Here is a 7,207-nt window from a genome sequence, read left to right on the forward strand (position 1 = left end):
GTTTTATTTTCTACATCTTCTCTTTCTTTCTTATATGAAATTAAATGATTGTTTTACAATTAGTTTGTGGTATAATAAATGAGTGTAATTTCTTTCCTGGTTAAATGATTTTTTTTTTTTACAATTAGTTTGTGGTATAATAAATGAGTGTAATTTCTTTCCTGATTATGTTAATAAAATATATAAAAACTTGAATACAGATGTCTTCTCCTTCATTTAGCATCACTACGTGTGTGGGAAGGTATGGCTGAAGCAAAGTTAATGAAGCGTGTATATTACACACCTGCTCACCCAGGTTCTTTTGGTGGAGTAGATAGATTACAGAGGGCTATGCAGAGTGAAACCGGGAAAAAGGTTCCGATTGAAGTGGTCCGAGACTTTTTATCAGAACAAGATGCATATTCTTTACATAAACCGGCAAGAATAAGATTTCCTAGAAATAGAGTGTTTGTCACCAGGCCTCTGAGACAGTTTCAAGCAGATCTTTGTGATATGCAGAGTTTATCCAAAGAAAACGACGGCTACAATTATTTATTAACCGTTATCGACGTATTCTCCAAAAGAGCCTACGTCAGAGTTTTAAAAAGGAAAACGGCGTCCGATGTCGTAACAGCTTTCGAGTCTGTTTTAAGGGAGAGTGGGGTTCCAAAGAGACTTCAAACTGACGACGGTAAAGAATTTTTCAACAAATCATTCAAAGCGTTAATGGATAAAAACGGAATTGAACATTTTTCCACCGCTAGTGAAATAAAAGCCTCGGTGGTTGAGTGGTTTAATCGTACATTAAAATCAAGAATGTGGAGATATTTCACAGCAAACAACACTCTCCGTTATGTAAACGTGCTTCAGGATCTGGTCAAAAGTTACAACCACTGCTATCATTCGAGTATTAAAATGGCCCCTGTGGAAGTCATCGCTACTAACGTTTTTCAGGTGTTTCAGAATTTGTACGGGACTAATTCCAAACGCTGCACAAAACTCAAGATGGCGTTTAAGCAGGGTGATCATGTCAGAATATCGAAAGTGCGAGGGGTGTTTGACAAAAAATATGAACAGAGTTTCACAGATGAAATCTTTACAGTTACAGAAGTGATACAGCGATCTCCACCCGTCTTCAAGCTGAAAGATTTAGACGGAGAGCCCGTCCGAGGTTCTTTTTATGCTGAGGAGCTTCAAAAGGTGAAAATGTCAAAAAACAAAATGTATCAAGTGGGTGAAATATTAGACAAACGCACAGTTCGGGGGGTCAGACAGGTCTTAGTACATTGGAAAAATTGGCCAGAGAAACTCAACAGCTGGGTGAGAGCCGATGACCTCCGTGATGTATAAAACAAGGCGCTGCTCTCCGGAGGGGTGACATTGCACCATGGATCGCTTAACTGAGGACCAGGGTTTTTATCTGACGCTGCCGTCCAACGCTAGCCTCAATGTTTTTAAGGATAATAGCATATCGAGTTTCCGTGTGGATTTAGCCAAACCTATTAACTTACGAGGTCAGTGGCAAGTGGCTTTGACGGAGGTTTCATACCCACATACATGGCATAATGTCCCCTCAGAAAACGCCTATTTCGAATCGCGGAAAGCAGGCCAGGAAAAAGTCCAACGTGTACAGATAGGAAACGGATACTACACTAATTTGAATCAGCTTATCACAGAGATTGAAGCCCATCTGAGAAAGATAGATGCACTGCTAACATGCTAACTTTTCAAGCAGGTGGCCAGAACCATCTATGTTTTTACGCTCCAATCGCCTTTATGTTAGGCACGGAACCTGGAGAATGGGTCAAATTCGACCACTGGCACGCCCCTCGACCTATAGACTTTAAGGCAGGGTTCTACCATCTGTATTTCTACAGCGACGTTGTTGCCCCCCAGATGGTGGGTGACATTCACGCACCGCTATTGCGAACCGTCCAGGTCCAAGGTGTTTTTGGGGATGTTATAACGGAAACTTTCCATAATCCTTACTATTTACCTGTTGCTAAGAAACACATTGAAAACATACAAGTTGAAATAAAAACGGATCAGAACACCCCTGTGAAATTTACATACTGAAAGTGCATTGTGAAGCTGCATTTCAAACCCGCTGCCTCACATCGAGCGTTTAGATGAAAACAGAATATGCATATAAAAAAACACTGGACTGCGGCTGGAATCATTCATAGCAGTGCTGTCAGTCGTATCAGCACCGCTTAAGCGCTATAAAACGTGAGAAGGAAAATAAATAAAAAATCAAGAAAACATGGTTTTCCTGAGAGAAGACCCCCACCGTTTCATCTCCTATTACCAAAGCCAGGTCGGGGGCGCTTTACCAGGTTTCTATGGCGCTCCTGTTATGTACGGGCGGGGGATTGGATCCATATTTTCAAAACTATTCCGTTTCGTATCGCCCCTAGTTAAATCCGGCTTCGCAATAGTGAAACCCCATCTGAAAAGGGCGGCCACAAACATTGCTTCAGACGTCATAGGTAAAGCAATGACCAAAATAACAGGTGTGAATAACCAGGAGGGGTCAGGGGTGATGGTTTTGTCGAGAAGGGCTAAAAAGAGACCTCCCGGGCAACGTGTTTGGCGCTCACATAAACTCGCACCGCGGAGGAAGAAGAAGCCAGTTCGCAACAGCAAGCCTAGGAGTAGGAAGTCTGCTGCGAGCAAGGATATATTTAACTGATTTAGTATTTTCATTAAAAAACCAATCATGGCTCTTTTACATCAGAAATCATCAGAATGTACCCTGGCCAAACTGGATCTTTTCACGGTCCCTATGACTCAACTATCTGTGGAAGATAAGATTTACACCGAAATACTACCGGTGTCAGCTATTACAGACACGGGGCCTATTGAGTTCTTTATCCCCGGAGATGGAGAAAAATACCTGGATTTGAACGACACCTTACTCCATGTCCGTCTAAAAATTACCAACGCAGACGGGAGCAACTTGGCTAATGATGCAGCCGTCGGACTGATAAATTACCCTCTGAATACAATGTTCAGTCAATGCGACGTTATGCTGGGAGATAGGTTAATTTCACAGAGTAGCGCGACTCATCCTTACAGGGCCATCATTGAAACCTTACTCAATTATTCGGAGGATACTTTAAAGAGTCAATTTAGCGCAGGTCTCTTTTACAAAGATACAGCTGGAGCAATCGATTCTATTGTTACGTCAGATACTAACTTGGGTATGAACCGCAGAGCTTCATTCACAGCTAATTCAAGGGAATTACACCTGATGGGACCGCTTCACGCTGATATATTCTTTTGCGAAAGACTCCTATTAAACTCTGTCGACATGAGAGTTAAATTGACCAGAGCTAGCGATGCATTCTCTTTGATGGGACCTCGTGATTCAACCTTCCGACTGAAAATTCTAGTGGCTTCTCTATTTGTGAAAAAAGTTTCAGTCTCCCCGGCTATCCGGCTGGGTCACGCTTCAGCATTAATGAGAGGAAACGCTCTATATCCACTTTCCCGCGTGAACGTGAAAACATATTCTATCCCAGAAAATTCCAGGATATGTACACAGGAGAATCTGTTTTTGGGTACTTTACCTCGATACATAGTTTTAGCTCTGGTTGACCATGAAGCGTTCACAGGCCGGAGAAGCATGTCCCCTTTCAACTTTAAGCATATGGATGTAGAATATTTAGCTCTCTGCAAAGATGGCAGACAGGTGCCTGCCAAAGCGTTTCAACCTCAATTCAACAATGGTATTTCAGTGAGGGAATATTACAACATGTTCACCGCTACAGGTCGTCATTTAAAAGACCTTCCTTTAAGCATTGCTCGTGAGGAATTTAACGAAGGCTACTCCCTGTTTGTTTTTAATCTCACCCCGAGCGAGGACTCTGACGCTCTATCCCCGGTGTGTAATGGGAATTTGAGACTGGAAATGAGGTTCAGAGTTCCTCTGCCTCACACGACCACCCTGATTGTGTACGCATGTTACGATTCAATTTTGGAAATCGACTCAAAAAGGCAGGTCTTGGTGGATTTTTATTAAAGACATGGATAACCACCAAATCGAGAATTTGATGCATCATCTCCTGGGGGATTTATTTCACGGCGTCTGGGCATCTGATCAGCTCCCCCTGCTGAAGCGCACGTACAAAGGACCGGCCTATTTCATCGTAAACACTCATCCTTCACACATGCCTGGAGAACACTGGCTAGCTTTGACATTGGAAGAGAATGATCAAGCCACCTTTTTCGACTCTTATGGATTCAGTCCTGATTTTGAATTTTATCCACCAAGCATAGTGACATTTTTGAAAGATAGATCCTCAAAAATATTGTATCATAATCGTCAACTTCAAGACACTCTATCCGTCGTGTGCGGTCATCACTGTGTTTATTATCTGTGTCATAAAGCCTGTGGGCTTTCAGTGCATGACATACTGGCTACCTACCGCGATGACGTTTATGAAAATGATGTCATGGTTTATGATTTTGTGAAAAAGTATCAGAATTGTAATAAAAATAGGGCCTCGTGCTCGTTTATTCACGGAACCTGCTCTTTACAAATGTTTAAAGATTGTTATAAGTTGTAACTTGTCTAAAATAAAAACACTGTACACATGAATAATTTGAAACATTAAAGTTTTCTTTATTACAAATTTATTTCTCCAGTTTTTATTTCATACAGACTTTTAGGGTGAAAATTTATTTCAACCATGCAGGGGTTTTGTTGAGTCTTTTGCTTCGAGCACGGCCATTTTCAGGGGTGGGATGCTCAAAGTCTATTCCGGAGAATTTAGGGGACAACACAATTTTTCCTTTACGTTTCATGACGGGCTTATCTTTGTTCTTCTCCAATACACCCGCTTCTGCCATGCCTCTGTATTGTCACGAGCCTGCGGATTACTGACTGACGACACGGGGATGTTTAACTCCTTCAGGGTGGCCATGAACGGGGTCCAACCTACAGGTTCCTGACTCTGTGTTTTCCTCCTAATTGGAAGGAGGAGGTTTTTCAACAAATCGACCAGATGTGAGCCCCCCATCACACGGTCGCGATAAACAAATTCCCCTTTCGAAGTCCAACTCGTACCAACTTGCGTTAACCTTTTCAGTATGTATTCAGCATTTTTGCGATCTCTGTTAGGCAGAGCTCTTAAAACCTCGATAGCGGTTTCATCCAATTCAACAGGAGACGCTGTAGAAGCAGAGTCCGCCTCGTTATTTTCAGGCACAGGGTCACGTTGCATAGTTAAAGTCACTCGGGGTTCCTCAAGCTGATCTTGTTTCATTAGAGTCAGATATCTCTGTAGCAGAGCGTTGTACCTTTTAATTTTTTCATAAGAACTCAGTCCCGGTTCATTCAGTATCTCTCTCATTTTAGAATCCAAATCCTCTTCAGCGGTCTGTCTGATGGATGGGTCCGACGGGGTTAAACGTTTGAACTGATGCGGTGAAACCAGATACATCTTTTGTGCAGTCCTAAGAGACATTTTTTCTCATCTCCTGATGAGACCTCCCACCAGCTCTCCGATTAAAGGAGCCACAACACTTAACAAGGGCAGAATGAATCCACCTGTTTGATTTTTCAGAACCGACTGCTTGCGTTTTAAGCCAGTTCTTTTATCAGCCAGCAATCTGATGATTTTTTTCTGCTTTTCCAATTTTTTATGCTGGGAATGAGATATTTTCACGTTACCTTTTAAAATGTTCAGAGCTATTTTACACAAGGCTTTGAGAAAGTCGGGCGAGCAGTGAGCAAGAATGTCTTTACGCTTCTTTGCTGTGGCTTGATATAACGCTCTGAATAAGGGAATGTTCCTTCTTATGCGAGCTGACATGATAAAATTAATTTAATTTCGGTACATAGATAGCCGGCCACTGACCTGGGAGCATTCCTGTTCTCAGTCTGAAACAATCTGGGCAAGTGGGAGTCAGATCCACGATTAAATATCCGTGAGGATCTCTGGTGGCGTCTTGAAAACTCTCCATGAAGAAAGTTTTCTCTGACGGGAATATTTGACGGGCTAATATATTCAGTTGCAGTTTATCTCTGGGATTCTTAAACAGCACTATATAATTAGCGTTTAAACTAATGGTTCGGCTATACTTCCCTTTATGAAAAATATTCTGGGTTAACATTATAACACTCATATTTTTATGATGTCTGTATTGAGTGAAAATTTTCACCACTTCCGGATGGTCTGAAGCCTGGAAAATCACATCGTCTAAAATAACCAAATGATTTTGATCAGGAGGAAACAGATTTTCATCATCAAAAGAATCAGGTAGTCCTTCGATGAATTTAATCTTTTTATTCATTTTTTGCAATTCAGAATACATACTTTGAAAACAGGTGTAAATCCAAACGATATTTACGGGAACAACATCCATAACATGGTTACAATTCTGCAAAACACTTTTAACAAAAAAAGATTTACCACAACCACTCGGCCCTGCTATTAGAAGTGAAAAGGGAGTTTTGAATCTAGGATCAAATTCGACCTCCTGTGTTTCACGGGAGAGAGACATTTTATTTAGATTTTTTATTTTTCTCAGTTAACCTTTAATAACCAAACGGAAGAGTTGTACCGTCAGAAAAAAGCCTTCGCTTGTCATACACGACTCTGAGCATTTTCTGAAATGAGGCATTTTGAAGCTGGAAGTTTCTTTTATGCCTTCTGATGGTGTGCTGTGGAGCTTGTAAAACATCCCCTGTAGAACCTTGCAAATAACCTTCAACCAGCTCTTTTACACAGTCAAAATTCACTCTCTCACAGCATTCACGAGTCAGAGTGATACCTTTAAACTTCATTACCACCCGTTTCTGGCTTCTGGTCCGGTAGGCGTAGCTTTTGGGACCTGCGGAAACATATTCGTCTATCGAGTCACCTGAAAGTTCATCAGTCAAGTCACCTAATAAATGTCCGAGCTCGAGGGAGGTCTGACCCGGTTTAACCACGTAGATCAGACTGTCCGTGTCAATGTACAGAACTCGCTCTTTAAGTCTTTCGAGACAGGTGTACAACTTCAGACGCGCGTGGGCAGTTGTAAAGGCAGCGATGAAGATATTATTCACCTTGCTGGGTGGAGAGACGCATCGTTTGTTGTATTTCCACTGAACCATACACATTTCATCGTTCAGGAAGTGAAAGTAGCTTACTGTGTATTTACCTGAAAAAAGGAAGTTAAAAAACTCTTCGGGCTCGCTCACAATGCTTGTCTGAGCCAAATCATTTCTCTGTGCAAA

This window comes from Fundulus heteroclitus, chromosome 9, assembly GCF_011125445.2.
Source record: "Fundulus heteroclitus isolate FHET01 chromosome 9, MU-UCD_Fhet_4.1, whole genome shotgun sequence".
Classification (NCBI taxonomy): domain Eukaryota; kingdom Metazoa; phylum Chordata; class Actinopteri; order Cyprinodontiformes; family Fundulidae; genus Fundulus; species Fundulus heteroclitus.